The sequence below is a fragment of the Silene latifolia genome, chromosome 9 (assembly GCF_048544455.1).
Source record: "Silene latifolia isolate original U9 population chromosome 9, ASM4854445v1, whole genome shotgun sequence".
In the NCBI taxonomy this organism is placed as follows: Eukaryota; Viridiplantae; Streptophyta; class Magnoliopsida; order Caryophyllales; family Caryophyllaceae; genus Silene; species Silene latifolia.
Window position 1 is genome coordinate 29,281,923 of NC_133534.1, and position 25,008 is coordinate 29,306,930.

A 25,008-nucleotide genomic window follows, 5' to 3' on the forward strand; every position below is an offset into this window, starting at 1 on the left:
ACTAACTTGTTGATTCTTTAATAATTTGGGGTAGTTTCCTTTCTCGTGTCCAACATTTTAAGACAATGGAAACTTTATCGGTCGGGATTGATAGGTTTAGTATCGTTATTCTCAACAACTTTACCTTTAACATTACCTTGTATCAATTCCATTATAATCTTTACTTCTTGAACCTCGTCCTCATCTTAACGGTTTAAGAGAATGCTCCCACTCATTTCAATGAGTCTTTGCTTTGAGAAGCAAAATTGAATTCATGAAGATTACTCTTCATTTGTTCGTTTTAATCTTAAAACTTTCATTGAAGTGGTTGCGCTATTTTGGTCAATTACGAATTCTGACAAAACTAATCACCAAAACAATTTATCGCTTCAAGGTACTTAATTCATTTAAGTATATGAATAACAATACATTGTAAGTAGATGTGTTAGTCAATAATCAAAAACCTGTTTGATAATGAATAACTTTAATCTATACTCTTTACAAGAGATCCTTATCAATGGTTCATTTGAGGTTTTAGAAGCAAATTCATATTTGTCTTTAGTTACGATATTTTAATGGAGATTTGAATCAAAAACGAAATGATATCGTATATGAATTGTGGTAAAGAAATAGAACAATATAAAAACGGAATAGTGGAAAACTTAACATTTATCGTTTTATTAATACTTGGAAAAACAAGTATAGCATTTACATAGTGACCTCTACCCAACTATGATAAATGATTCCAAGACCCAAATTCATATCGACTTAGGCACGGTATGGCCGATGAAACCCTTATCAATATAACTCGGTGGATTAACGCTTTAATCGATTCTACTTTTAGAACTCTTGGTCGATAAAATTACTCTAATATTTATCTATAGCCCGGAACACATGCAACTACGGTCGCGAATACTTCCGTTGAGCTCAATCCAAATTTCGAATAAATGTGTCCATGATCCAAATCCACATCAACTTGGGCACGGTATGGCCGATGAAACCCTCATCAACATGAATTCGGTGGATTGACATTTATCACCCACTTCCCCTACGTAACAAGGTTTGTACCCCGGTAGGGCCGAGTGCACTCCCTCACGAAATAGGTTTTCATGGTTTCTACTATTTGGTAAGGCTATGTCTCAATTGATTGTTTTAGCGAGAGGTCATGTCAATTTATTATCTATCACGTTTTAAGTGAACTAAAGCGGTGAACTACGATAATTCGAATTGACACGGTCGATAAACTCGATAAAATAACAATGCATGTTTAGTTATGGCGATTTAGCGATGCATGCGACATATAAATAAAATGCAAGCATAAAAATAAATAAATCCTAGTATGGCCTTTCCTAAAATAGAAAAACTCTTTAACTATTACATATTCGGAAACCAACTCCATTGGTCCCTTGAACTTCGGTTGTGGCACGCATCTCGAGGTAACACCGTCTTTATGTACCGCCATTCTTGAAGAAATCCGTCTTTGTGAACTCCGGAATGAATAAAATTACATAATAAATTACATAATTTCCTATTATACATTTGTAACTAAAATAAAATAAATCTATTAAATTACAAAACGGTGATACGAGATCACAATAAAATTACAACCAAATCGATATTCCCATACATTTCGGGAAATACCAATTAAAATCTAAGGCCATACTAAGTAAAATTACATAATTCAAAATTACATAAATTAAAATTATGACAATCATAAAGAAAAATGCAGCATTATAATATGTATAAACATGCTCAATTTTAATGCTAAATCGCCTTTAAATAGCCAATATCGTATATTACTCGGTTTTTTCGGATTTGCGTGATTTCAACATTTTATAATCACAAAAATGCATAAACTCATATTTATGCATAAGTTAATTACCCTAACCTCTTAGGACTCAAAATATAGTCTTCACTAATAATTTGACCATAATTAACTTTTATTTACTTAAATTGTTCATAAATGGACCAAAAATTACAAAAATAAGCTATTTAACTTCAAATAAATCCAAAAATTTCAAATAAATTCAAAATTTGAAATTTAAATTCATGAACATTCTGGAAAAATTCCATGACACTCATAATGTTCAAAATCTTAGGTTAAAAATTTCGAAATTTTTCCCGGAAAAACAATGTTGCGGTTTATCGATATTTAATAAAATAATCATAAAAACATGGAAAAATTATTTTCATTAACTTTTCAATTTTAGATCTGAAAAATATAATAAAATGCAACATTAGACGTTTTTCCTAAGTCATAGATTATGTTTTATTAATTTTCAACTAATAATGTCACTATTTATGCCATTTTTCTTCAAAAATTCATAAATCATGCTAAAAGACTTCTTTATAGCCAATTATTTTACACACATCTTGTAAAATTGCATGTGACAACATATTAATTTTCTATGACCAGATTCGAAATTTAACTCATATTAACCTATTTTTCTCTTAAATCCGAATTTAATGATGAAAAATTCATTTTTCGAGCATAACAAGTCCAAAAATTATGAAAATTTACAGGTTATCTCAAAATAATATATGTAACAACATATCCAAAAACCAAGTGAAAATTCGAAGTATAGCTAATTTTCGACCAAAAATGACATTTTTACTCATAAAATCACATTTAAATGCCATTATTGTTAAATATGAACAATAAAAATCCGAAAAATTAACCAAAAAATCCTAAAACACTTTAGGACCAGAAATATTAACATGCATGTAATTATTTCGTGATATATCATAATAACACAAATTTTTCAAGTTTTATTTTGTTATTCATATAACTCGGAAAAACTTTTAACCAATTTGCATGCAAACAACCGTGGCTCTGATACCAATTGAAGGAAATGTAGATTCATATACATATTTAACATACTCATATATGTCTAATTAATTTGTCATAAAATTAAATATGGATTTTATGCATGCAAACATAAGATAAAATAGAGGAGAAATCATCCTTACATTGTGATTTCGGTTCTAATGGGCACAAAAGAAATCTCCTTTTCTTTTGTTCTTGAGCTTTCCAAATGGAAGAACAAAGATCTAAGAATAAGATCTCTCCCTAAGCTTTATACCCAAGGCTTTCTCTTAATTAGAATTAATATTATGAGTACTAGATGATATTAATTCTTGTAGAAAAATGACCCAAAAATATGGTTTGTGCTCTTGAATATTCGGTCAAGAGTAAGGGGATTTTGGAGTTTATTTCTCTAGAATTCTCATAAATTGTAGAGAGTATTGTAATTTTCTTACACTAGAAAATTCTCTTGTTATATGAAATGAATTGATTGGAAAAAGAAAACTCTCTTTCTTTCCTTAGGGTGGCCGAAAATTCTTGGCTTGGGTAGGATGCCCAATACCTTTTAATTTTGCTCTTCTCAAAAGCTTAGGTATGCATGCCTACTAGCTAGTTTTCATCATTGTGTTTTTATTAAAATAAATAACACAATATAAAATATATGCCCACCCACATTTTCGGTTTTAAGACATAAAATGGAGAATCCACTTTATTTTTGTCATTTGTCAAATTTGTCACATGTAACATGTTACATGACATGTTACAATGAAATGTATTTTTATCATATTAAAAATCAACATACTCATAAAATATGTCATTTACAAAATTGACTAGTAATTCGTAATTACTCGTACCAAAGATGTTTCCAAATTATAAACTACAACATTCTGTATTTATAATGATTTATTCATTCCGTTTTAATTGTTTCTTTAAACAATAATTTCATCCGAGTAATGATACAATTCGATTACTCGCACAGTATCTCATTTAATCACATTTCAATTTGATACGTAAATTTTACTTCCAAAATCGTCCGTCAATTTTTCAAGTAATTTAATTAACTCGTAACGTTATACGATTAATTAAATAATCAATTAAGAGTGTTGCCCTTTAGGTATGACCTAGGGGTCAATCGATCACCACCGTCACACGACGTAATGTCAAACTCTAGTCACCAATCATTACCGATATATGTTGACCGGTTTGAGAACAAAATTACTTCCCAATTGTATTCTTTAAAATGAGATTTAATAATGATTTTTAAATCATGTGATCGCACTATTGTTGAGGACACATTTCCCAACAACTTGTCCTCGACAAGTGTGCGTCACCAATTCTCTTGTCCTATTACTATCTCCCACTCAATGCAAGGTGTCTTTCAGGTCGTACTTGCAAGTGATCATATCGAGAGTGGTTTCCTCGATCTGGAGAATAACTGATTGACCGGATTTATCCACTCTGGATACCTTCCGAGCGTGGCCACGCATTTCCAGTTCATTACTCCTCGAGTGGCCCTGAGATATTGTTATAACCCTGACAAGGGGATGGACAATTCCTATCGCACTCATTCCCTTCGACTAGCCACAGCCATCATAACCCAAAATATGCCCATTTGACCCCATTTACGAAGGTCGTAGTAACACAAATCAAAGTTAATCAAAATCGTGCCATCTTAGGTGAATAGTCTTTAGTCAAAAGAATCGACTCATTAGAATACTATAGCAGCTCTCGCCACGACCAGGCTATATAAATTTGCCAGAACTCTATAAGCGGTCATTAGGCCCGACAAGGTGTTCCTAACATCTGCCTATGTGATCGACTAGTCATCTCACATATTTGTATGGCACTTGAACTTGCCATCAATCGCATCACACTCTAGTCACTTCGAGACGTCACCTCATATAAGTGACTATGGGCGAATACAATGTTAATCCGTGTTCATTTTAACGGGGTTCAATTGTCTCCACAACCCGTTTGGATGTAACAAAGTATAATAAAAAGTTTTAAAATAAAACTCGAACGACAAATGTGATTATCACATATGAATAGTCAATGCTTGATTACTATTTCATATTCTATAATCTAATTTGATCTTGTACGTAGTTGTTCATTTCAATTCAATTGAAATGACATGACTCATCATGTTTAGCCTTTGAGAAGGCTTTGGTTAGTAGGTTTTATCAACCTTTTGAACCTTACTCAACCTTACTACATACTTGTTTTCCTTTGTAATGTATACATTTGCATTACAAAACTTCCTGAGTACGTGTCGAGATCCAATCAAGACATAGGCCCTCTAGCCTAAGAATAGCTCCCTTTGTTTTCACAAAGTGTGCGGGACTCATCTTTCTTACACATCTCATGATCGCAAGTGTACTTAATTTCCGTTATAAAAATCTCTCATTGTTCTTTATTGCCTAGAACGATTCTAGAAAATCTACTTCTTAATTAACATTGCCACAATGGTATCTTAACCATCCTAGTGTGTTTTGATTATGGTTTTGTCGGAAACCATGCGCAATCTCAATTGTCAATTGTCACTTGTGTAACACCCTTACACAATATTGCATCATAAACACTTTGCTTTACTTCCTTAATGCTTCTGCAAGCACTTAAGGGTAATCTTTATAGCTTACTTGGTAAAGATTACTTAAATTCGATTTTTGAAAACAATTCATCATACTCAAGGTATATGAAGTGTTATACATCATTTCTTTTTAATTGATTCGGCAGCGGAAGCAAATGAAATCAATCAAATATGTTCAATTTAATTGAACTAGTCATGAATCTTATCAACATAAGACTTCTTCTTGACGCTAATATCATGTGGATTTATCTTCATAAATCCGGATATTCAAGATGTATTATAATACTCCAAAAGTCTTAAATCATTCTCAATGATCAATATGTCATCCACATATCGGACTAATTAAAAATTTCGTAACTCCCACTAAACTCCATGTATAAACATAACTTCTCGACTTATCGAGAAATGTTTTATCACATGATCAAAATGTTGATTCCAACTTATTGATGTCCTACTTAAGACCCTCTCTTAAGTTTCACATTATCTTAGGATTGCAAGAATCTACAAAACTCATGACATGTATTGAATACATTCCTTCTTTTGAAGAAGCGGGTTTTAGATTCACTTGCTACGTATTTCATAACCTCATAATAAAACACAATCCTTAAGAAGATCCAAATAGACTTAAGCATTTCAATTAGTGCAAAACCCTTTGCATCCAATCTTGTATTGAAATATCTCTTTATTAGTGCAAAAACCCTTTGTCACTAATCAAGCCTTTTATTTTCGGATTTTCATGGCTCTAAGCCTTGTATTGAGTTGTGACTTAAACACTCTTATGTAAGTCATATGTTCATTACTTTCTAGAAGTAATCAACTTGAATCAAACAATTTCTTTTGTAAGTTATAAGCTTTTTACTTTCTTTAAAGTAACATGAATTCATCATTTTTAACAAGTGACGAATTTAACCTCCTAGGTTTTGAAGAAACAATGTCTTACACAAAACGTCTCATGTAGCCAAGAAAGACCAGTTTCTTGCGACATAACATTCTCTGTGGCATTCTTTGTGGCTCTTGAATAATTTCTCCCACTCTGTCTTCTAAAAATAAACTTGTATTTTAGAAAGACAGATTCACGAGCCGCAAAACCCGTTGTACTCGTGATAATTGAAGAGGGAAAAATGAGCATTTGTTTCTTGTGAAAACTTACAAACATGGTACCCTTACCATCTCATATCACATATGATTCGATTTAGTGGAAAAATAATCTAGACAAAATGATAAAATCCCCAAAAGGATCAAGTAACTCAAAGTAACTTGATTGAAGTCCAAACCATATCGAATAGCGTTTGATTTCTTATCCAATCACACATTATTTCATAATGCGTGCTAAGAGAGATTAACTTGTGATACTATATCACATTTCCTTTGGCTTATATCAAAGTCTTCACTTTGATAATCCCATCACGACTAAATCGTGATTCCTTGAACTCTTTGAAATTCTTCAAAGATTTCTCCTTTTACCTTATTAAGTGAACATATTAGCGTCAACTTATATCGTTCGTAAAAGAGAATGATCAACCTATTTTGGATCGATGATATACAACCTCGATCTCCTTTTCAACCAAAAGGCACGAGACATCTTGCTTTGAATACAAGATACGCATATACCATTAACAATCTAATGGTTTCAAGAGTACTCGATAACTCTTTACGTTCATCTTTCCAAAATTTAAGGTTTAATCTTGGGTTACCAATTTGAGTCTTACATCATCTACATGATATATATTATACTAGTTTGGTTTAGAATATAATCACCTTGATAATGGGCTAGCCATACATCAAATCGTGGTGTATAGGGTCACAAAAGTGAAAACCTCTTTTGTCTCTTAACAAGTTTATATTCTTATTTAGAGTTTATGCACTTAATAGTCACAATTAAGTACCACTTTAAATCCAAAAACTAGATTGAGTACACAATTACTCTATCTCTTGACTTCATTGTTGCTAGTCGTCATATTCTAATCATCCTATGTGTCAAACATAATGATGAAAACCACCACCGGTTTCTAATATTGACGAAGTAATACTAGCAAAATTATGTTTAATCAAATAAACATTTAACGAAGAAGGTCCCATTAGATGTCACACAACTAACTTGTTGATACTTCAATAATTTGGGGTAGTTTCCTTTCTCGTGTCTAACATTTAAGACAATGGAAACTTTATCGGTCGGCATTGATAGGTTTAGTATCGTCATTCTTAACAACTTTACCTTTAACATTACCTTGTATCAATTCCATTATAATCTTTACTTCTTGAACCTCGTCCTCATCTTAACGGTTTAAGAGAATGCTCCCACTCATTTCAATGAGTCTTTGCTTTGAGAAGCAAAATTGAATTCATGAAGAACACTCTTCATTTGTTCGTTTTAGTCTTAAAAACTTTCATTGAAGTGGTTGCGTTATTTTGGTCAATTACGAATTCTTGACAAAACTAATTACCAAAACAATTTTATCGCTTTGATGTACTTAATTCATTTAAGTACATGAAAAACAATCCATTGCAAGTAGATGTGTTAGTCAAGAATCAAAAACCTGTTTGATAATGAACAACTTTAATCTATACTCTTTACAGGAGATCCTTAGCAATGGTTCATTTGAGGTTTTAGAAGCAAACTCATATTTGTCTTAAGTTACGATATTTTAATGGAGATTTGAATCAAAAACGAAATGATATCGTATATGAATTGTGGTAAAGAAATAGAACAATATAAAAACGGAATAGTGGAAAACTTAACATTTATCGTTTTATTAATACTTGAAAAACAAGTATAGCATTTACATAGTGACCTCTACCCAACTATGATAAATGATTCCAAGACCCAAATTCATATCGACTTAGGCACGGTGGGGCCGATACATCCTTTATCAATATAACTCGGTGGATTAACGTTTAATCGATTCTACTTTTAGAACTCTTGGTCGATAATATTACATTAACAATTATCTATAGCCCAAAACACATCGACAAGGGCACGGTGGGGCCGATACATCCCTTATCAAATACTTTTGTTGAGTTCAATCCAAATTTCGAATAAATGTGTCCATGATCCAAACCCACATTAACTTGGGCACGGTGGGGCCGATACATCCCTCATCAACATGAATTCGGTGGATTAACATTTATCACCCACTTCCCCTACGTAACAAGGTTTGTACCCCGGTGTGGCCGAGTGCACTCCCTCACGAAATAGGTTTTCATGGTTTCTACTATTTGGTAAGGCTATGTCTCAATTGATTGTTTTAGCGAGAGGTCATGTCAATTTATTATCTATCACGTTTTAAGTGAACTAAAGCGGTGAACTACGATAATTCTAATTGACACGGTCGATAAACTCGATAAAAGATAATGCATGTTTAGTTATGGCGATTTAGCGATGCATGTGACATATAAATAAAATGCAAGCATAAAAATAATTAAATCCTAGTATGGCCTTTCCTAAAATAGAAAAACTATTAATCTATTACAAATTCGGAAACCAACTCCATTGGTCCCTTGAACTTCGGTTGTGGCACGCATCTCGAGGTAACACCGTCTTTATGTATCGCCATTCTTGAAGTAATCCGTCTTTTGGAACTCCGGAATGAATAAAATTATATAATAAATTACATAATTTCCTATTATACATTTGTAACTAAAATAAAATTAAATCTATTAAATTACAAAACGGTGATACGAGATCACAATAAAATTACAACCGAATCGATATTCCCATACATTTCGGGAAATATCAATTAAAATCTAAGGCCATACTAAGTAAAATTACATAATTCAAAATTACATAAATTAAAATTATGACAATCATAAAGAAAAATGCAGCATTTATAATATGTATGAACATGCTCAATTTTATGCTAAATCGCCTTTAATTAGCCAATATCATATATTACTCGGTTTTTACGGATTTGCGTGATTTCAACATTTTATAATCACAAAAATACATAAACTCATATTTATGCATAAGTTAATTACCCTAACCTCTTAGGACTCAAAATTTAGTCTTCACTAAAAATTTGACCATAATTAACCTTTATTTACAAAATTGTTCATAAATGGACCAAAAATTACAAAAATAAGCTATTAAACTTCAAATAAATCCAAAAATTTCAAATAAATTTAAAATTTGAAATTTAAATTCATGAACATTCTGGAAAAATTCCATGACACTCATAATGTTCAAAATCTTAGGTTAAAAATTTGAAATTTTTTAGGAAAAACAATGTTGCGGTTTATCGATATTTAATAAAATAATCATAAAAACATGGAAAAATTATTTTCATTAACTTTTCAATTTTAGATCTGAAAAATATAATAAAATGCAACATTAGACGTTTTTCCCAAGTCATAGATTATGTTTTAGTAATTTTCAACTAATAATGTCACTATTTATGCCATTTTTCTTCAAAAATTCATAAATCATGCTAAAAGACTTCTTTATAGCCAATTATTTTACACACATCTTGTAAAATTGCATGTGACAACATATTAATTTTCTATGACCAGATTCGAAATTTAACTCATATTAACCTATTTTTCTCTTAAATCCGAATTTAATAATGAAAAAACCATTTTTCGAGCATAACAAGTCCAAAAATTATGAAAATTTGCAGGTTATCTCAAAATAATATATGTAACAACATATCCAAAAACCAACTTAAAATTCGGAGTATAGCTAATTTTCGACCAAAAATGACATTTTTACTCATAAAATCACATTTAAATGTCATTATTGTAAATTATGAACAATAAAAATCCGAAAAATTAACCAAAATATCCTAAAACACTTTAGGACCAGAAATATTAACATGCATGTAATTATTTCGTGATATATCATAATAACACAAATTTTACAAGTTTTATTTTGTTATTCATATAACTCGGAAAAACTTTTAACCAATTTGCATGCAAACAACCGTGGCTCTTGATACCGATTGAAGGAAATGTAGATCTATATACACTAACATACTCTTATATGTTTATAAATTAATTTGTCATAAAATTAAATGTGGATTTTATGCATGCAAACTAAAATAAATAAGAGAAGAAATCATGTCCTTACATTCAATATTTCGGCTATTAGGGCACAAGAGAGATCTCCTTTCTCTTCTTGTTCTTGAGCTTTTCCAATGGAAGAACAAAGATCTAAGGGTAAGATCTCTCCCTAAGCTTTATACCCAAGGCTTTCTCTTAATTAGAATTAATATTATGAGTACTAGACAATATTAATTCTTGTAGAAAAATGACCCAAAAATATTGTTTGTGCTCTTGAATATTTGGTCAAGAGTAAGGGGATTTTGGAGTTTATTTCTCTAGAATTCTCATAAATTGTAGAGAGTATTTTTCATTTTCTTACACTAGAAAAATAAGAAGCATGAATGAATGAGTAAAGTGAAGAGCTCTCTTCTCTATTGTTGTTGGTGGCCGAAAAAGAGAGCATTGGGTAGTATGCCCAATGCCTCTTGTTTTTGCTCTTCTCAAAAGCTTAGGCTTGCAAGGCTAGTAGGTAGTCTTTAATAATTATGTTTTCCACTAAAATGAAAAGCACAATATTAACCCAACACCCCTCTAATTTTAAGACTTTTATAATAAAATGGATGGTCCATTTTATTTTATCATTTGTCAAATTTGTCACATGTAACATGTTACATGACATGTTACAATGAAATGTATTTTTATCATATTAAAAATCAACATACTCATAAAATATGTCATTTACAAAATTGACTAGTAATTCGTAATTACTCGTACCAAAAATGTTTCCAAATTATAAACTACAACATTCTGTATTTATAATAATTTATTCATTCCGTTTCAATTGTTTCTTTAAACAATAATTTCATCCGAGTAATGATACAATTCGATTACTCAGACCGTATCTCATTTAATCACATTTCAATTTGATACGTAAATTTTACTTCCAAAATCGTCCGTCAATTTTTCAAGTAATTTAATTAACTCGTAACGTTATACGATTAATTAAATAATCAATTAAGAGTGTTGCCCTTTAGGTATGACCTAGGGGCTCAACTGATCACCACCGTCATCACACGACAAGTAATGTCAAACTCTAGTCAGCCAATCATTACCGATATATGTTGACCAGTTGACAGTAACAAAATTACTTCCCAATTGTATTCTTTAAAATGAGATTTAATAATGATATTTAAATCATGTGATCGCACTATTGTTGAGGACACATTTCCCAACAGCACACACAGTGGAAGATTAGGGAGTGATTAGAGTATCGTAAAATGATTAGGGTTGCAAAATGACGTTTAGAAACTGATCTTCACAATTAAATAACCCTAAACACTCCCGCATCAAACCGCTGAAATATTACTCGCCAGACCGGATACTCGGTCGAGTAAAGTGTATACTCGGTCGAGTATCCTCTACTCGGTCGAGTATTCACTATACTCGGCCGAGTATTCCTCGGCAGAACCCAAATAGACTACACTCTTGACACTACTCGGCCGAGTAGGCTCGACTCGGTCGAGTACTTAGCTTATAAAAATCTGTAGTATTACAGTTTAATTATGAATTGGTTGTTTCCGTTGCGCGTGGGAGATTGGCGCTAATTTCCTAACAATTTTTATATACCATTGAGTTTTCAAAATATTCAGTATTGATCGATTGTGCTCGAAATATAATGGTTTGTGTTTGTTTCTTATTAATTTTTGTTGGATTTTGTTGAAATCGTTGCTTAGATATTTAAAATGGTTTGATAATTTTAAATATAGTGATTTGTATGATTGTTTTTTTGATGAATTATTTCTAAATTTTTTAATTATTAATTTTAATTTTTTTATGAAGATGGAGATGATGATGATAAGTCGTTGGTGATATTGATTGATGATGAAGATGTTGATATGTCTTTGGTGTTATAGATTGATCGGTTGTGCTTGGAATATAATGGTTTGTGTTTATTTCTTATTAATTTTTGTTGGATTTTGTTGAAATCGTTGCTTAGGTATTTAAAATGGCTTGATAATTTTAAATATAGTGATTTGTATGATTGTTTTTTTGATGAATTATATCTAAATTTTTTAATTATTAATTGTAGTTTTTTTTATGAAGATGGAGATGATGATGATGATGATGATGATGATAAGTCGTTGGCGATATTGATTGATGATGAAGATGTTGATATGTCTTTGGTGTTATAGATTGGCGATGAAGATGTGAGATTTAGATTGATTGATTTAGATTGATGATTGTTGATGAATGTTGTAACTTCAATTAGATAGTGTGTAACATTATTCTTGTAAGGGTGTAACTTCAAGTAGTGTGTAACTTCAGTTGTATATCATGTAACTTCAGTTTTGTAAGGGTGTAACTTTAGTACTTTACGAGTGTAACTTTAATCTTGTAAAGTCATTTTGTATATACAAGTTTGAATATTACTAATTTGAATGTTTGTAATTTTAGCACAAGTTATGTAACTTTAGTGCTTCATGAGTGTAACTTTAGTGCTTCATGAGTATAACTTTAATTTTTCACGAGTGTAACTTTAATCTTTTAGGGTCATTTTGTATATAAAATTTTGAATTTATTAATTTGAATTTTTGTAATTTTAGCACAAGTTTATGTAACTTTATTGAATTACGAGTGTAACTTTAGTGTTTTGCGAGTGTAACTTTTATCCTTGACGAGTGTAACTTTAGTCCTTTGGTCATTTTGTATATGTAAAATTTGAATTTGTGTAACTTTATCACATGTCTATCTAATTTGAATTGTTGAAGGTGTAACTTTAATATGTGGCGTGTATAATTTTAACAAAGCAAGTGTGTAACTTTAGTTCGTTCCACCACCCTTGCCTCTTCATTCAGAATCCAATTAATTATATGAGTAAATTAATTAATTAAGTTCAAGTAAAAATAGTGTAACTTCAAGTAGGCATGGTGTAATTTCAAGTAAATGAGATAATTTCAAGCAAATAGGGTGTAACTATCGAGTAATTAGCCGTACTCAAAATTTCAAAAACTCAATGGTATTCAAAAATATTATCATTGCGTCGGGCTCGAAAAAATAATAAATATAGGATTTTATTTCGTCTTAATCAGAGTCCGTATGAAGATTTACGGAGTCTTTTACGAACCCGCTTTTATTTTACGCGTGTATGAAATTTCGTTATAATATTTTGATAATTGAAATATAGATGATAGTATATTAATTTAATAAATTAGTTGATAGAAAAGAGAAAGTAATTGATTAGAAAAATTAGTAATCAATGTATATATATGAAAGAGACTTTTTTCAGGCACTTTGAGAGTCTCCAATTTTTCTAAAACACGATTTTTATTTTCACAAAGATTAACTTAGTTGAAGATAATTATTTTTTAGCTAATAAAATAAGATAACAGATATAGTAAATTACAAAAAGATTGAGTTTTATAATAACCATACAAAAAGACTGAGTTTTATAACTTAGTTGAAGATAATTATTTTTGACATAAAGTCTTTAATTGATTTTTTTTATTTTATGAGTGCTTGAATGTTTATTTCCATTCCGTACTATATAGAACTTTGAGAGTCTCCAATTTTTCTAAAACACGATTTTTATTTTTACAAAGATTAACTTAGTTGAAGATAATTATTTTTGAGCTAATAAAATAAGATAAGAGATATAGTAAATTACAAAAAGATTGAGTTTTATAATAACCATACAAAAAGATTGAGTTTTATAACTTAGTTGAAGATAATTATTTTTGACATAAAGTCTTTAATTGATTTTTATTTTATTTTATGAGTGCTTGAATGTTTATTTCCACTCCGTACTATATAGAAAAGAGATGTTTAACATCGGTTAAAGTAGTAAGCATTTTTTATAATGTGTATGCTCATGCTACTTTTATTCAGTAGTCCAAATTATACCACAACACTGACATAGACAAGTTTATCATTCAAAGTGATAACTTATACGTATTATATTCTTTCATGTTCTGTTGTAACACAAACACTAACTACCTCCGCACAAGCCGATGAGTATATATCTCTCTTCCCTCAAATAGCCTCTTCATGTTTTTATACATTTATTATTTATTATTTTGCATTGTTTTTATTTCTGTGTTTCATATAGATTTATATATGTGATTCTTTTAGTTTTTTCTGCTTTACGACTCCGTAGTATATGATGTTTCTCATACAAAATCATGGTGCAGGTACAAATTATAATAGAAGAACAGATTGTGATAATAACAAGTTCCTATTTTAATTGTATACACCTCGATACTATAAGGAGTGTAGAAGTAGCGGTAAGAGTTCAGCATATGTTTTGTATTTTCAATTAAACACTGCTTATTTGTGCTCTTCAATATTTGTTTCATAACGTCTGCACTGTTTTTTTTAGTTGCATGGAGTTGATATTCAAAGACTTTAATTCTAACTTGGATCTATGTTGGTCAATCCTGAAAGTTATTTAGCATTTGTTTCTTTCAAACTTTAGTTCGTTTTGTGATATTATTGAATCGTTTGTAATGCGCAGGTACACAAAATACAAGCTCTTTGTTTACTTACCGGATTAATTGGTAATTCTAATATTTGTTAGGGTATGAGATTATTACTTTGTGACTTAATCCAATTCTTTTAATTCATAATATTTGAATAAAATATTCATTACTTATATTATTTGTGTTGGTTTTAATTTTATTTACGTGCTAATTAATGAGATTATAAAACATAGGGGTCAATGGGTGATACACTAATTGCTGAAATTATCTTCTTCCGAGTAATATGAAAAGTGATTAGCTCTATTGGAATTATTACTTATTATAGGCCTCTCAAAAGAAGAGTAATATCTAGATGGTGATGAACGCTTGACGATTCAAATAAAAGGGGCCAATAACTTACATGAGCTTTACTTACACAATTCCTACACATCAATCTTTAAGTCAAGTAAATCCAAACAAGCCCTCAAGTGGAAAGCGGAAGAACTGGCAGCAACATGGTCAAGCATCCAAGGCTTACGATATTGAACAACGAGTTTAGCGGCTATGCTACCTTCATTGCAGGTAAAGAGGTAGAAGAGAGTGTACTAACGTTGATATATATAAAGCACATGAACTTGAGGAGTGAAATTAGAGATTTCATCGAGTGAATTAATCATATCTAGGGATGCAAATACTATCGATCATTAGTTAGTATATATGCATTCTCACAAGTCACAATACAAAAGACATAAAGTCTTTAATTGATTTTTTTATTTTATGAGTGCTTGAATGTTTATTTCCACTCCGTACTATATAGAAAAGAGATGTTTAACATCGGTTAAAGTAGTAAGCATTTTTTATAATGTGTGTTTTTTTTAAAACACATCCTAATGTTTTTATCTTGGGTTTACTGAACTATAGTGTTGAGAAGAAGAATAAAAAGATGCTCAAGTTCGTCAGTACATGAGCATCACAGTGGGTTAACGCGTATAATTAGCACATATTTATGATAATATATTCTCTCCTATTTCAATACATTTCGATTATTTGAACTAAATAACCCTAAAATCAAGAAACATTCTACAAAAAAGATTTCCATTTTTTACCAGCTCACTTAAACATAAAACACTATTTAATTACCGTGCAACGCACGGGCATGAAATCTAGTTAAAATTATGAGAGACAAAGCATTAATTGCATTTGGGTGAGTTGTGACACCCTTAAATTTAGCGATAATTAAAAACGTAAAATCTACGAAAAACTGACAGGATATGTTTGTAATTGGTTCAACTAGACAAAACCTGTATTTTTTTAAAATTTTCCTAAACCATTCACAAACATCTCCAACTTAAGAGTGCCAAAAACCTGCAAAAGCTAATAAACTTATTTACATAACCACGCTAAAGACACGGGAATATAATGATACAAACCAAAATAGAAGAGGGAGACATATGTCCCTTTAAAATATATACAAAACCAAAAGTTAAAGGTTTCTACAAAATAAAAACCAAACTAAGTCCAAGGTTCTCTTGCTCACTAGCTCGTCCGTGAACCCCAACTAAGCATCAAGTACCTGTCAATCGCATTTTATACAAACACGAAAGCCACAATTCAGTGGGGAGTAACTTCGAGTCCTCCCAGCCACGAAACGTCATATTTAATGTAACATGTAATGAAACATGTAAACAACATGATAAGTAATTCAATTATCAAGTATTCTAACATGTGAGCCCTAAACTGACCAAACTAAACTATCATGTGAAACATATAACAAGCAGTAATTCAAACTTTATCAATTGTAACCGGCTTACATCTCACCTATTACAATTCATAAAATCACCATACAAGAAAGGGCAATATATCAAAGACAGGCATAAGTTCTTAGTCCCGTCAATAGTCACTCTGTAACTCGAGTCTATACCACGAGGTAGGGAAGGTAATCGAACCGGTATCTTGGCTCAGCGGTTAATATTAATAAAACATGGCCAAGACACAACACAACCCTAGCCTAAAATCTCTTGGAGACCTAGACATGCGGATACACACCACCGCACCCAAGACCCACAATTTTTCTAAAACAAAGTGAGTACTCTAAGGAGTCCACCAAAGGGTTGGCTAGTACTTAAGCTGACCACTTACTATCAAAACAAGTAACGAGGTCATGCCCCAACTTGGATATAATCCCAACAAGTCAGGAACACAAAGGCTATTAAGCAGTGAACATATACTCGTCAAAGACTATAAAGACCTATCTATGACAAACACAACAACCTGCAAGAAGTATTCATATAAAATTTCATCCAACCGAATTTTTACCCGCAACCCCAGTCCTGCGACAGGTACGGGTTAAATTGCGGCTGACCAATCACTCAATTGACTGACATCGAATCAGTCAAAGGGACTAAGGCTCAGTTTTCGGCACAATCAACAAAACATTACAATTATCGCTATAAAATTCATTTTATAATCTACCCTAACATGTGATAACTATCAATATGAGCATAATTTTACCAACCTCAATATCTTTACTACTAACATTATTCAATTCAAAGGTTTAACCATATGATTCTTATTCTAACTATAACATTAATGAACCTAAAATGATGAACAAAGCATGAAAAACCGCGAAACAAGCAACGGGCTGACCCGGGCCAGCCGTGGGCCTGCCATGGGCCTGTCGGGTCTGCTGCCGCCACTCCCACACCTCCATTTCTCCATTTTTGTTCAGTATAACACCGTCTGAAATATAATTAATCGTTCCCAATACTAACATGTTATCTTAAACTAACAAAAGAGATACATGCAACCCATTTTAAACATGTGAAAATTTACTACTCAACCAAAAATCACAAAAACATACAAAAAGCAAAGATTGTGACGATTATTCCACTACAAGAAAACAAGACAAAGGCGACAGACATGCTACAGTCGCCAATTTGGCGACAGGAAAAAAAACGCGGGCGACCACAACCCGTCGCCAATTTGGCGACTATACCTTTTTATCCAAAAATCCGTATGAAATCCCAGGGCGACGCAATATTATCCAATTTGGCGACCGAAAACAGTCGCCAAATTTGGCGACCATTACCCGTCGCCAATTTGGCGACCAAAAACGGTCGCCAATCGTCTGTATATTTTTTTTTGCCAGTTTCTTCACCCCGTCCCCTTCATTCACTCTAACATCAACTTAAAAAAATAAAAAACGCCCAGAAATCCGACGACCCGACGCCACCACCAATACAACGACCACCGGACGCCACCACTCGCCGCCGCCATCCGCACACTACATCACTACCGACCCTTTGTTTTTAATAAAGGTTTGTTTTCGACTCAAATCGATTTAATTACTTCAATCCTTCATATTTTGTTTAAGTTGTGATGCTTATTTAGTATCTAGTTGTAATTTATACATTAGTGATGCTTATTATTGTATGTAGTTGTAATTTAATTAGCATTTTTGTTAATTAATTTGAGTTAGGGTTAGAAATTGGGGTTTTTGTTAAATTAGTAATGTGATTTGATTAGGGGATGTAATTGAAGGTAATCTTGATAATATTAGTATTATTGAAGGTAGTAACTTAGTTTTAGTAATATTGAAGTAGTATTGTTGAAGGTAGTATAGTTTTATGAAGGTAGTATAATGTTAGGATTGTATAAATTTGCCTTATAATTAACCAAATTAAGTTAGAATGATTTAATTAGCATTTTTGTTAATTAATTTGAGTTAGGGTTAGAAATTAGCATTTTTGACAACTTGTATAATTAACCAAATTAATTAAGTTAGAATGATTTAATTAGCATTTTTGTTAATTAATTAGCATTTTTCTTGATAGAATGAGCATGATGTATAAATTTGTTAAATTAGTAATGTCATTTAATTAGGGGATTGTATAAATTTGCCTTATAATTTTGACAACTTGTTTAATATATAATGACCTAGTACCCGTTCAAGAATTACTCATTAGGAGCAATTCTTGAATAGTCCCCATTTTGGGACTGTCTTTGTACGTTTCAAGTCACTTAGGTAGTAAACACATAGTTGTGATTTTATTAATGAGAAAAGAATTTGGTTGCAAATTTCTCCAATGTTCTCTGAATACATATGTGGAATATGTATCTTTTCCACATTGTGTATTTGAAGAACTAAGGGGAATTCTTTGCTTTAATTTTTTTCTCATTAATAATTCACAAATGTGTGTTTGCTAGTGACTTGAAACGTACATTGATGGGTTTAGGTTGGAGTGATAAGGACCCAATTGAAATCTTGAAATTAGCATAAAATGGAGGATGAGATAACCATTGCTTTTTTTGTTGAAATTAAATATTATTATTTAAAATGGTTAGTTTGCTATATATTGCTTATAGATTAAAATGAAGAGATCTGAACGTAGCTGGATGTACGAAGAAAGAGTAGATAAGAAGAAACGTCCTATCGCTAGATTTGTAAAGGGAGTTCGTGGATTTATTGAATTTGCTAGATGTCAAGATTCATATGATTTGGAACAACATAAACTTAGGTGTCCTTGTACTAAATGTAAAAACTTAAAATATTTATTTGACATTGAAGTAGAAGAGCATCTTGTTACAAATGGTTTTTTTCCAAACTACTACAATTGGATCTCCCATGGAGAAAAATATTATCCCGAAGAGCCTCAAATCCAACAAAATGATGAGAACCCATATAGAGAAATGGTACTTGATGCCTTTCAGTCTAATGATTTCATTAATGACGACCGTGTACCAATGATTGATGAAGAACAACCAAACCCAAGAGCAAAAGCCTTTTTTGACATGCTAAGTACTTCCGAAAAACCTTATATGAGGGGAGTAGAATGACATTGTTACAAGTTGCATCCAGGATAGTTTCTTTAAAATGTGAGTATAATATGCCATTTAAAGCCGTTGATAGTATTGCTACGTTGGTTGAGGATGTTATACCCGATAATAATGTTATGACCCGAAATTTCTATAATACCAAGAAAGTGGTCAAAGGTCTTCAACTTCCACATGAAAAGATTGATGCATGTCCTAAAGGATGTATGCTTTTTTGGAAAGATGATGCTTTGCTTGACAAATGTAAGAAATGTCAAAGGGATAGATATGAGACAAGTGAAGGAAATATTGTTTTGAAGGGGAAGAAGGGTAATAAAAGGAGTGGAAAGAGAAAGAAACCAATATCAGAAAACACATTAATTTATTTTCCATTAGCTCCTAGACTTCAAAGAATGTATGCCACGAAAAATCTTGCCAACCAAATAAGATGGCACAAAGAAAATCCTCGTACACCAGGAAAGATGTGTCATCCGAGTGACGGGGAGGAGTGGAAGCGTTTTGATAGGTTATATCCCGATTTTGCCAAGGAACCTCGCAATGTGAGACTTGGCTTGTGTACGGATGGGTTTGACCCTTTTGGCCAGTTTGGTAGAAACTACTCGTGTTGGCCCGTAATGACCACGCCGTACAACTTATCTCCTTGGCTTTGTCTGAAAAGACAATTTATTTTCCTCTCTTTACTTATTCCGGCCCCGATAACCCAAAAAACCATCTCGGATGTTTATTTACAACCGTTGGTGGAGGAACTGAAGTATTTGTGGGAAGTTGGTGTAGAAACATTTGATGTGTCGAAGAAGCAAAATTTCCAACTAAGAGCTTCATTGTTATGGACTATAAATGATTTTCCCGCATATGGTATGCTATCAGGATGGGCAACCGCTGGGCGAAAGGCATGTCCTTATTGCATGGATAGGAGTAAAGCATTTTATCTTCCTAATTCCAAAAAAATTAGTTGGTTTGATTGTCATAAATGCTTCTTACCGGATGGACATATTCATAGAGAGAACAAGAAATCTTTCTTAAAAGGTAAGGAGGTGCGTGACAATGCTCCGGTTCGACTCCAAGGGGATGAGATATGGGAGGTTGTACGTGATTTGCCAACAACTATCGATGGGACTGAAGAAGAGTTTAAAGAGTTGAAAAAGAAAAAAATGGTTGGTTTAAAAGAAGTATTTTTGGGAGCTTCCCTCTTTGGAAAACAATGTTGATCGGACACAATTTGGATGTGATGCACATAGAGAAGAACTTCTTTGAGTTACTTATTCATACGATTATGGATGTAAAAGGAAAGACACGTGATGATATTAATTCAAGAATAGAATTGAAGAAATTTTGTGATCGTCCTAAACTTCATATTCGTAAGGATGGGGCTAAACCAAAAGCCATATTTACTCTTGACAAAGCTCAAAGAAAGGTATTGTGCGATTGGATAGGAAACTTGAAGTTTCCCGATGGATATGCATCCGATTTGAGCCGTTGTGTTGATTTGAAGGAACGGAAGTTGAAAGGGTTGAAAAGTCATGATTGTCATGTTTTCATGGAGCGCTTATTACCCGTGGCTTTTAAAAATTTACTCCCGACTACAGTTTGGAATGCGATTCTGAGAAATAAGTAAATTTTTTAGAGATTTGTGTTCCTCCACGATATCGATTGAGGACATGAGTCGTTTAGAAGACCAAATACCAGAAATTTTGTGTAAACTTGAGATGATATTTCCGCCTTCTTTTTTCAATTCGATGGAGCATCTACCTATCCATTTGCCATATGAAGCTAAAGTTGGTGGACCCGTCCAATATAGGTGGATGTATCCTTTCGAAAGGTTTCTTAATCATGTGAAGAAAAAAATTGGTAATAAAGCTCGTGTGGAAGGTTCTATATGCAATGCCTACCTAACGGAAGAGATTGCCAATTTTTGCTCTCTTTATTTTGAAAAACATATTGAGACCAAAGTAAAATACTTGAATATTGATGAAGCGGATGAACTAGACACAAGTATACCCAAGTGTTTCCAAATGCAGGATGAAATAGGGTGTTTATCAGCTGGGGGAACAAGATTTCTGGATGACAAGGAATATAACCGTGACCACCTTTATGTGCTATCTAATTGTGAGGTTTTGGAGCCATATGAAGCTCAATTTGTGACAGATTTCATTAAAGACCACCCAAATGTGAACAGAGAGGATGTTTGGCATAAGCATGAGGATCAATTTCCAGCCTGGTTTCGGAAGCATGTATGTAAGCTAAATATTCAAGATGATGTGATAAGAAGCTTGGCTTTGGGTCCTTCTCGAAAGGTTGTGACGTGGAATCGATATTCAATTAATGGGTTTAAGTTTCAAACATTTGACTATGGCAAAAGTAAGGCTAAATGCAACTACGGCGTTACTATTTCTTCTCTTGATGGCAATGAATATTATGGCATATTAGAGGATATCTTTGAGTTGTGCTACAATGGCCGGGATCGGAGTTATAAAACCGTCTTATTCAAGATTCAATGGAGGGATAATTCCGTAGCTGGAACGAGAGTCCATGATCGTTACAAACTCGTGGAAGTGAATCATACTCGAACCTACTCTCAATATGACCCATTTATACTTGCACAACAAGCTCATCAAGTTTATTTTGCATCTCTTCCGAGCACAAGTAATGATAGACAACAAAAGCAATGGTGGGCCGTTTTTAAAACAAAGGCACGATCAGAAGTTGATACATCTTTTTTCCAAGAAGAGGTTGTATCGTAAAAGCAGTTTTGTCCCAGTTGATCATGATGAAATTATTTATGCAAATGAGATAGAAGCGGAGGAGTTAGAAGAGGAAGAAGAAGAGAATGATAAGGAGAGGGATGAGATAGAAGAGGGGGAAGAAGAAGAAGAGGAGAAGGAAGAGGAAGAAGAAGAAGAAGAAGAAGAAGAAGAAGAAGAAGAAGAAGAAGAAGAAGAAGAAGAAGAAGATGAAGATGATGATGATGATGAGTAAGAGAAGGTATTGAAAGTATACATATCAAAATTTGGAAACAATTATTAGCGTTTTATTTTTTCTTTTATACCTGTTTATTAGGTTTTATTTTTTTGTATCTTATAATAATTATCCTGTAATATTTGCTAACACTTTTTAATCAATTGTAGTACACATGGCTCGTGGAGGAGGTAGGCAGCGCGGAGGCTATAGTGAGGGAGGTAGTAGCTCCAGGAGAGCGGAGGAGGAGGGCGTTGACCGTTCTACTACGGAGGTGAGTGAGGAGGAGGAGGAGGAGGTTGGTGTACCCCGACATATGCGACGGCAGGATGATCCTTGATCCGAATGGTCTATGGTAATTTTTTATTCATTCTATTTTGTAATTTTTTTATTTAGTAATAAATGACTTTTTTTAGACATATGTTAATTATACATTATTTTTTATTCCTATATAATTATGTTTTTAACATGTTTGATTTCAGGTTTAGAAGTCAAACTTGGTTGTTCGTGGTGTGACTAATAGCACCCAAGAGAACATGACACACGGCGTTACTTGTTGGAGTAACGCTAGTGATGAAGATAAGGAGATGTGGTTCAACAACTTAGGGTATCTATTTATAAAATATATATTATTAAATATAATTTATTTATTCTTTTTACCTTATTATTAATTTGTTTCTCATCTATGTGTTTACTTTTTGTAGCGTGTGTTCTATTGGCCAACCGACCTTGAGCGCCTAGTTTGGCAAAGGTATAATGACATTGGCAAGAAGAGGCTAAGGGACAACATGTATAAGGTGTCTAAGAGGAAGAAGGCGCCATCTTTCATGAAAGGTATTTAGTTTCTTTTAATACCCGTAATTAGTTAAAATTCATTACATATTTTGAAAATATATTAATTAATAATTGTTATTTTATTGATTACAGGTTCGTCATATGAGGAATATACCAAGTACTAAGGAACAGTCCCGAGTTCAAGGAAGCATCGGCCGGAACAAGATCAACAGGAAAGGAGGAGATAAGGACGCGGAAGTTGAGCCTACTCATTATGGAGGGTCTCAATCTTTTCATGATCGTGTGGTGTTAGATGTAAGTTATTTGTCTTAGCTTTTAATTTAATAGTCTTCTAATTTAATTAGTCTCATTAATTATCATGTTTGAGTAACAATTTCCTTTTTTTTTAGGAAGACCAAGAAGAATAAGGGTAAGGTACCCACGATTGTTGATCTCTTTGTTGACACTCACGCAAAGAAGACAAGCAAGGGCAAGTTGATCTTCGCGAAGGAAAAAGATCAACAGTTATATGTAAGTGTCAAAAAATAAAAATTTCTTAGCTTTTTAAAGTATATGTTTTATCAATTTTTAGATAAGTAACCTCTAACCATTAATGTTTTATCAATTTTTTAGGAACAATTCCTTGTCCGTAGGAAGAACAACCCGGAAATTGATGACAATGAGCTATGGTTTGATCTTGTTGAGGGGTTCCAAAGAGGAGATGTGTATGGAGTAAGGGTCGGCAAAGGAGATTTTCTACCCTCCTACAAGAAGAAGAGGGTCAATTTCCTCCCAACAACAACCTTATACCCCAAGTGTCGTGAGTGTGCTCCAAGCTCAATTAGCCGCCAGGGAGAGGCAGGATGCCGAGAGGGAGAGGCGGGATGCCGAGAGAGATGCTGAAATTCGGAGGATGAAGGAGGAAAAGGACCGGATGAACTCCTTCTTCGCCAATTGCAACACTGGGTGGCGCCCGCAACCAAAGGATCCTAGAGATCCTAATTGTGGAGGCGGTAGTGGAGTGGGAGCAAGTTTCCCTGTTATGTAGTTTTTTAGAAAACATGTTATTCCCGGATAATGTTAGATGACCAAAACTCGTAGAACTCGTAGTTGTGTGTATGGAACATGATTTTCTTTATCAAGTTTGGTTGTGTTGGCTTCCCATGTGTTCTCTGCTGGAAGTGTTGGTTTATTTGCAGGTTTTTACGTATTTGGCTAGGTCAAAAACGATTTTTACGCTAAAAAAAATGTAAATTTGGCGACGGATACTGGGCATTTGGCGACGGGAAACCGTCGCTAAGTCTCTGATCATGAATTAATTTTATGGTCATTGGCGACGGGAACAAGTGGTTTTGGCGACCAAAAATGCCGCCAAAATGGCGACCAACATCTGTCGCCAAAATGGCGACCAAAATCCGTCGCCCATTTTGAAGATATGGAGATGACGTGGATTTTAGGAAAGCGACTAATAGCGATCGCCTTTTTAGCAACTAATGATGATCGCCAATTTTGGCGATTTAATTTCGTCGCCCGATTTAAAAAAATTGATCGCCAAAATTGGCGATTTAACGCCGATCGCCAAAAGCGACCAAACCTAGCTACGAAGTGCGGGCGACGGGTCTTAGTCGCTTTATTCTTAATGG

At 32.9% G+C, this 25,008-nt stretch overlaps 1 long non-coding RNA gene across 1 annotated transcript; it reads left to right on the forward strand.

The window, feature by feature from the left end:
* The first annotated feature begins 23,580 nt into the window (after nt 1-23,580).
* Nucleotides 23,581-24,087, forward strand: LOC141602564 (uncharacterized). The gene is made up of 3 exons (XR_012524528.1): nt 23,581-23,680; nt 23,780-23,896; nt 23,999-24,087. It is a non-coding gene; the product is annotated as an uncharacterized LOC141602564 (long non-coding RNA).
* Nucleotides 24,088-25,008: the final 921 nt, after the last annotated feature.